Raw genomic sequence first — 9,194 nt, 5'->3', positions numbered from 1 at the left:
TTCCATTAGACTCAGAACTGTTGCTTATCGACGTTATTGGTTCAGGAGATGATATTCCGTTGTACTTTCTCAATTCAGTGTAACTATTATGTCTGTTTTCCTTGACGTACTGATACACATATGAGGGTTTGACTAAAAACCCTAATGACTCACTTATTAGTGTCCATACAGAATTAGAAGGTCCAGGTATTTTTCCATTTGTGTCAATCACGCCTTCTGCATTCAAAATTGCAGCTTTCAAGCGTTCATGAGCAACTGCAGGTGGTCTTGGCATCTAAAAGAAAGTATAAATAAACCTATAAGTTGCACATATATTTTGAATAAATTTAATTTTAAACTTAGAAACTTAACCAACACATAAAATTGTTACTCATATCGAGCAAAACCAATGGATTATGTTTCTCGATATAATTAAAACTACGTTATTTGTATAGCCATAATTAAATAATATATTTAATTTTATAGCTTCACGAAAATAGAAAGTTTTTTTAAGTTTAATCATCTCAAATTAAAAACAATATATATAATTTTGTTTATTTCACGATGTTTTTTGGAAAACAATTTAGGCTCATATTTTGGACAATAGAGTTTACTCTTAGCGTGTAGAATTATTTCTTGCTGATTTTTACGGATGGCCCAAAACTAGGCGCGAGTAACAGCTAGTAAACGTATAAAAGCCATAATATTGAAACTGTGCGGATGACTTGAAGATATCATGTTTGGCTGATCACTGGGCTCTGCAGAAGGACTTACAGGGGATACGGATATGGTGTTCGATAAATGAAATGGACCTTAGCTTAATGCGACTTCATGTCATGCACCAGATCTCACGCGGCTTTGCGAGTCTGAGTGACAAACCTCTGCAGAGTAGTTTTTTCCACAAAGTGTACTAAAAAAATGGGGGACACTGCTTTAGCACCCCCTGGAAAAAGCACCTCTTCTAAGCCCACAAGCAGATTTGTATTTTAGAGGTTTAATTTAATCGTAAATACAGTATAATAGTTTTTATATGGATTTTTATGGCGCTGTCACTTATAAGCTAACAGAATTATTTAAATCATACCCATCATTAATTCTACTTCAGTTAAACCTTTCAATCAATATGTTTATAAAATTAATTAATGCACTGATAAAGATAAAAAGAACAAAATCCTACATTTTTGAACTTTGAATCTACGCCTAAATTAAAGCCCATGTAGGCTCTTTCCCTTTAAGTTTCTTAATAAACAGTAATTAGATAGCAAAGTATTATATTCTTGTATATCTGCTGGATTTTAAGCAAATTTTAAAAAAGCATTTTAATAAAATTTAATGGCTGTCATTTCGAAAGTATTTATGAATGTTTGTTATAACTGGCCTTGTTGCCACAAATGTTTGATCCAAATTAGGTAGGATTTGTTTATTCATTTTAAGATATTAAAAATTTATAGAAAACATATAAAGACTGACAGTTAGGAAAGTAACAACCGAAGACCCATTTCCATATTCTGAATTGCGTTTGCCATGACCGAGCAGAAGCGGGATATATCCTTGTTTTAAGAATTAAAGGACACTCTGTATATAAAATTATTATACAGAGTATCCAACAACCTTCTATCAATATTTTCAGGCATTATTCACAGACCAAAGGCAGAAACAATCATGTTCACCTTTCTAAAACTCAATAATAACTTAAATAGCCACAATTTTGTTTTGTTTTGGTCTTTATTTTACTTCTATTTATATTCGACAACGGATTGTTTAAGTTAAATGTTGTATATACCTTTATAATCCTAATGCCTAATTACATAAAAAAATTCATTTATTACAAGCTTCATTTTCAAAATAGTAGGTTCCAAAAATATTTAAGCGTAAATATTTTAAAAGCGATATATGATAAAGAGGCTTCAATTATTACACAATTTAAATAAAAATCCAACGATACCAAGTTTTAAAAATTGGTTGTGAAATAACGGAGAATATTTGCTTTTTAAAACCAATTACCAAACAATATTCGCCTTTATTATTTTTATTATTATTGTATATTATATCCGCCTTCGTACGCAATTTGTGTAGAATAACTGGTACGTCATAGGTATCTCCATCATGTCTTTAAAAAATGTGATTTATATTATTCATTCTCGTAACCGTTGGAAAAAGTCATATAATCGAGGGTATAATCCTTTACCAGAGGAATATATCTCCTAGAGGTAAGACTTTCAGAAGTAGATCAAACATTTTTTTATATTAACTAGTTAGGATGAAACCTTTGCGGATATACTTCATCTTTAGCTATCAATGCCTCATTCATCAGTTTTTTAACACTGTGTTAAGTTCATAAACTAATAATGCATCTACAAGTTGTAGCCCCATGTGAAATATACCTTTCTCGGACTCAGCCAGAAGGGATATTTTGTATTTGATGTTTCTATATATTCCTTTCCTTATGAAGAATAGTTAGACATGATTCTATAGAGGACATTTTACGTAAGCAATAGTAATACTTATTGACATAACTTTGAGATATTTTTGTGAGTACCGTTCTATGGATTTTTGTGTAGTGTTGATTCTATTGACCTGTTCTATTGTGCACATGATTCACGGTACATGATCATCTATGCGTATGAATAGTGCATACGATAATAAGTTATAATCTAGTTTTTTACTGCAAATAGTTACGAGGAATTATTTAAAGGCAGGTACTGAAAAATAATTTCTGTAATAAATGACAAATCAAAAACTAATTTTCATGCTTCATTTGATTAATTCTATAAAAACTCATTTTGAAATGTAATTAAAATTATATATAAAACAAAAATGCCGCAAAGAAATGGCATAGGCTTTAATGATCTGTGCGTAGGGAATTTTAAATTTTTTAATATATATTTAGCAGTGCATTAATCAATTTTATAAACATATTAACTGAAAGAATCATCTGAAATAGAATAAATGAAGGATACGATTTTATTATGTTAATAGATGATATTTAAAAATAATTAAGAAAGCAAAGTCATGAGTGAAACATTTTACAACAATATGAAAATGCGTGTGACTTCAACAAGAATAAAAACTAATGAGCTAAATCATGAAATCTATACCACCTCTTTTCAATTGTTTTGAACAAAGGGTGGTAAGATTAACTCACTCTTCTCAAACCGTATATAAAATAATTTAATTATTGTACTAAACAAGATGATCATTCTACAAATAACTTAGCATGACGTAAAATCTTTCAGTTAATGAATTTTCAGTTTAAATACACAAAGAAACACAAGAGAATTGCTTTTAAATATACTCGTATATATTTGGAATTTTTATTTCTCTCTACAACAAGTTGGTTGGAATAAAATAATCTGAATTTCTGATTTCAATTCGTTTAACAGCAGAATTTTCATATGACATATTTTTCTTGGAAATTATCCACGAAGTGTATGCTTATATAGGCGTGAAGAATATCACGCCTATTGTATGTTCTACGAAATCCACTATAACCTAAGTAACAATATAAACATTTGTAGACCGCCTAATAACACAAAGGGTTAGGCAAGAACATGACGCTATTTTTAAGAGATAAGCAGCGGCTATGAAAATCGCTATATCTTAAGAATTACAATATGTTAATACAAATATACAGTAATGAAATTTAATACTAGACATTCCCAGAGAGTATCTCAAATCAGAGATAACTCTCGATAATAGAGGAAGTGCATTATTATAACTACTCGTGTTGTTCTCAGCACCTTTGTGGTTTCGTTTTGTTTTGTTGTTTCGGAAAATTCGTCTACACATTTCTAGATATTTTTTTTATAAATACATTTCCTTTAATATTCCCTTTAATAACAAAAAGGGGGGAATTTTTTTATTATTTCCTTTTAATATTTTTTTTCCTTTTATACATTTTCACTTCCACACCAATAAAGTTTGAGTTGATAGATTACATCCTTCCTACAATAAACACAACCAACGTTAGATTCTTCAAAAATAATATTTTAAAGTACAGGAACATAAGTTTCATACTAATAAAATAAAAATCAAGTAAACACAGCTTAAAACTACATAAAATAAAAACGTTTATTTGCTTACCTTTGTTGTGACTGAAATTCCGGGAGTCTAAGCAGGAATCACTGAAAGAACTGAACCATCACGGACAACAGTTAACCAACAAGTGTCGATTTTGGATAAGAATGCAAAAGGCATGCGCACGCACCATCGCCTATACAAAGCGCACCGACCCTTTTTTGTTACTCGAAGCGTACGGTACGATCCCTCAACACCTGCGTGCGCCAGATGTTAGAAATGTAAACAATCAGCAGGGCCGTAAACACCTTTGACGGGCCCCGGAAAAGATATTCAGCCGAAACTACCATTTCGGAAAATTTTATACAATATTACATATTACAAAGTATTTTGTTTTGTTTTACTTAAACCAAAGTACCTATGGATTTTCTCATAATAATCAACAACTTTTTAAACGATTAAAAAATTAGAAACATCTAGACAACCGTTTCCGTGAAATTAGCCAACCGCGAAATCGAGACATTCAAATATAAAAAAAAAGAAATTTGTCCAAACAAACGTCTGAAATGGCTAAACTAACGAAAAACTAACGACTGGCATGTAGTTTGTCCCAAACTGACATGTGGTTGGGCTACTGTGAAGTTGGCCCACCCACGAAATCGAGACATTCAAATATTAAAAAAAAAAATAGAAATCGGTCCAAACAAACGTCGGAAATGGCTAAACAAACGTAAACTAACGAAAAACTAACGACTGGCATGTAGTTTGTCCCAAATTGACATATGGGTGGCCTACTGTGAAGTTGGCCCACCCGCGAAATCGAGACATTCAAATATTTAAAAAAAAAATAGAAATCGGTCCAAACAAACGTCGGAAATGGCTAAACAAACGTAAACTAACGAAAAACTAACGACTGGCATGTAGTTTGTCCCAAACTGACATATGGGTGGGCTACTGTGAAGTTGGCCCACCCGCGAAATCGAGACATTCAAATATAAAAAAAAAATAGAAATCGGTCCAAACAAACGTCGGAAATGGCTAAACAAACGTAAACTAACGAAAAACTAACGACTGGCATGTAGTTTGTCCCAAATTGACATATGGGTGGGCTACTGTGAAGTTGGCCCACCCGCGAAATCGAGACATTCAAATATTAAAAAAAAAATAGAAATCGGTCCAAACAAACGTCGGAAATGGCTAAACAAACGTAAACTAACGAAAAACTAACGACTGGCATGTAGTTTGTCCCAAATTGACATATGGGTGGGCTACTGTGAAGTTGGCCCACCCGCGAAATCGAGACATTCAAATATTTAAAAAAAATAGAAATCGGTCCAAACAAACGTCGGAAATGGCTAAACAAACGTAAACTAACGAAAAACTAACGACTGGCATGTAGTTTGTCCCAAATTGACATATGGGTGGGCTACTGTGAAGTTGGCCCACCCGCGAAATCGAGACATTCAAATATAAAAAAAAATAGAAATCGGTCCAAACAAACGTCGGAAATGGCTAAACAAACGTAAACTAACGAAAAACTAACGACTGGCATGTAGTTTGTCCCAAATTGACATATGGGTGGGCTACTGTGAAGTTGGCCCACCCGCGAAATCGAGACATTCAAATATAAAAAAAAAATAGAAATCGGTCCAAACAAACGTCGGAAATGGCTAAACAAACGTAAACTAACGAAAAACTAACGACTGGCATGTAGTTTGTCCCAAATTGACATATGGGTGGGCTACTGTGAAGTTGGCCCACCCGCGAAATCGAGACATTCAAATATTAAAAAAAAATAGAAATCGGTCCAAACAAACGTCGGAAATGGCTAAACAAACGTAAACTAACGAAAAACTAACGACTGGCATGTAGTTTGTCCCAAATTGACATATGGGTGGGCTACTGTGAAGTTGGCCCACCCGCGAAATCGAGACATTCAAATATTTAAAAAAAAATAGAAATCGGTCCAAACAAACGTCGGAAATGGCTAAACAAACGTAAACTAACGAAAAACTAACGACTGGCATGTAGTTTGTCCCAAATTGACATATGGGTGGGCTACTGTGAAGTTGGCCCACCCGCGAAATCGAGACATTCAAATATTAAAAAAAAAATAGAAATCGGTCCAAACAAACGTCGGAAATGGCTAAACAAACGTAAACTAACGAAAAACTAACGACTGGCATGTAGTTTGTCCCAAACTTGACATATGGGTGGGCTACTGTGAAGTTGGCCCACCCGCGAAATCGAGACATTCAAATATTAAAAAAAAAATAGAAATCGGTCCAAACAAACGTCGGAAATGGCTAAACAAACGTAAACTAACGAAAAACTAACGACTGGCATGTAGTTTGTCCCAAATTGACATATGGGTGGGCTACTGTGAAGTTGGCCCACCCGCGAAATCGAGACATTCAAATATTAAAAAAAAATAGAAATCGGTCCAAACAAACGTCGGAAATGGCTAAACAAACGTAAACTAACGAAAAACTAACGACTGGCATGTAGTTTGTCCCAAATTGACATATGGGTGGGCTACTGTGAAGTTGGCCCACCCGCGAAATCGAGACATTCAAATATTAAAAAAAAAAATAGAAATCGGTCCAAACAAACGTCGGAAATGGCTAAACAAACGTAAACTAACGAAAAACTAACGACTGGCATGTAGTTTGTCCCAAATTGACATATGGGTGGGCTACTGTGAAGTTGGCCCACCCGCGAAATCGAGACATTCAAATATAAAAAAAAAATAGAAATCGGTCCAAACAAACGTCGGAAATGGCTAAACAAACGTAAACTAACGAAAAACTAACGACTGGCATGTAGTTTGTCCCAAATTGACATATGGGTGGGCTACTGTGAAGTTGGCCCACCCGCGAAATCGAGACATTCAAATATTAAAAAAAAAATAGAAATCGGTCCAAACAAACGTCGGAAATGGCTAAACAAACGTAAACTAACGAAAAACTAACGACTGGCATGTAGTTTGTCCCAAATTGACATATGGGTGGGCTACTGTGAAGTTGGCCCACCCGCGAAATCGAGACATTCAAATATTTAAAAAAAAATAGAAATCGGTCCAAACAAACGTCGGAAATGGCTAAACAAACGTAAACTAACGAAAAACTAACGACTGGCATGTAGTTTGTCCCAAATTGACATATGGGTGGGCTACTGTGAAGTTGGCCCACCCGCGAAATCGAGACATTCAAATATAAAAAAAAAATAGAAATCGGTCCAAACAAACGTCGGAAATGGCTAAACAAACGTAAACTAACGAAAAACTAACGACTGGCATGTAGTTTGTCCCAAATTGACATATGGGTGGGCTACTGTGAAGTTGGCCCACCCGCGAAATCGAGACATTCAAATATTTAAAAAAAAAAATAGAAATCGGTCCAAACAAACGTCGGAAATGGCTAAACAAACGTAAACTAACGAAAAACTAACGACTGGCATGTAGTTTGTCCCAAATTGACATATGGGTGGGCTACTGTGAAGTTGGCCCACCCGCGAAATCGAGACATTCAAATATTAAAAAAAAAATAGAAATCGGTCCAAACAAACGTCGGAAATGGCTAAACAAACGTAAACTAACGAAAAACTAACGACTGGCATGTAGTTTGTCCCAAATTGACATATGGGTGGGCTACTGTGAAGTTGGCCCACCCGCGAAATCGAGACATTCAAATATTAAAAAAAAATAGAAATCGGTCCAAACAAACGTCGGAAATGGCTAAACAAACGTAAACTAACGAAAAACTAACGACTGGCATGTAGTTTGTCCCAAATTGACATATGGGTGGGCTACTGTGAAGTTGGCCCACCCGCGAAATCGAGACATTCAAATATAAAAAAAAAATAGAAATCGGTCCAAACAAACGTCGGAAATGGCTAAACAAACGTAAACTAACGAAAAACTAACGACTGGCATGTAGTTTGTCCCAAATTGACATATGGGTGGGCTACTGTGAAGTTGGCCCACCCGCGAAATCGAGACATTCAAATATTTAAAAAAAAATAGAAATCGGTCCAAACAAACGTCGGAAATGGCTAAACAAACGTAAACTAACGAAAAACTAACGACTGGCATGTAGTTTGTCCCAAATTGACATATGGGTGGGCTACTGTGAAGTTGGCCCACCCGCGAAATCGAGACATTCAAATATTAAAAAAAAAAATAGAAATCGGTCCAAACAAACGTCGGAAATGGCTAAACAAACGTAAACTAACGAAAAACTAACGACTGGCATGTAGTTTGTCCCAAATTGACATATGGGTGGGCTACTGTGAAGTTGGCCCACCCGCGAAATCGAGACATTCAAATATTTAAAAAAAAAATAGAAATCGGTCCAAACAAACGTCGGAAATGGCTAAACAAACGTAAACTAACGAAAAACTAACGACTGGCATGTAGTTTGTCCCAAATTGACATATGGGTGGGCTACTGTGAAGTTGGCCCACCCGCGAAATCGAGACATTCAAATATTTAAAAAAAAAATAGAAATCGGTCCAAACAAACGTCGGAAATGGCTAAACAAACGTAAACTAACGAAAAAATAACGACTGGCATGTAGTTTGTCCCAAATTGACATATGGGTGGGCTACTGTGAAGTTGGCCCACCCGCGAAATCGAGACATTCAAATATTTAAAAAAAAAAATAGAAATCGGTCCAAACAAACGTCGGAAATGGCTAAACAAACGTAAACTAACGAAAAACTAACGACTGGCATGTAGTTTGTCCCAAATTGACATATGGGTGGGCTACTGTGAAGTTGGCCCACCCGCGAAATCGAGACATTCAAATATTTAAAAAAAAAAATAGAAATCGGTCCAAACAAACGTCGGAAATGGCTAAACAAACGTAAACTAACGAAAAACTAACGACTGGCATGTAGTTTGTCCCAAATTGACATATGGGTGGGCTACTGTGAAGTTGGCCCACCCGCGAAATCGAGACATTCAAATATTAAAAAAAAATAGAAATCGGTCCAAACAAACGTCGGAAATGGCTAAACAAACGTAAACTAACGAAAAACTAACGACTGGCATGTAGTTTGTCCCAAATTGACATATGGGTGGGCTACTGTGAAGTTGGCCCACCCGCGAAATCGAGACATTCAAATATTAAAAAAAAATAGAAATCGGTCCAAACAAACGTCGGAAATGGCTAAACAAACGTAAACTAACGAAAAAC

Source organism: Homalodisca vitripennis, chromosome 4 (genome assembly GCF_021130785.1).
Source record: "Homalodisca vitripennis isolate AUS2020 chromosome 4, UT_GWSS_2.1, whole genome shotgun sequence".
Classification (NCBI taxonomy): domain Eukaryota; kingdom Metazoa; phylum Arthropoda; class Insecta; order Hemiptera; family Cicadellidae; genus Homalodisca; species Homalodisca vitripennis.
This window is presented reverse-complemented; position numbering follows the sequence as displayed.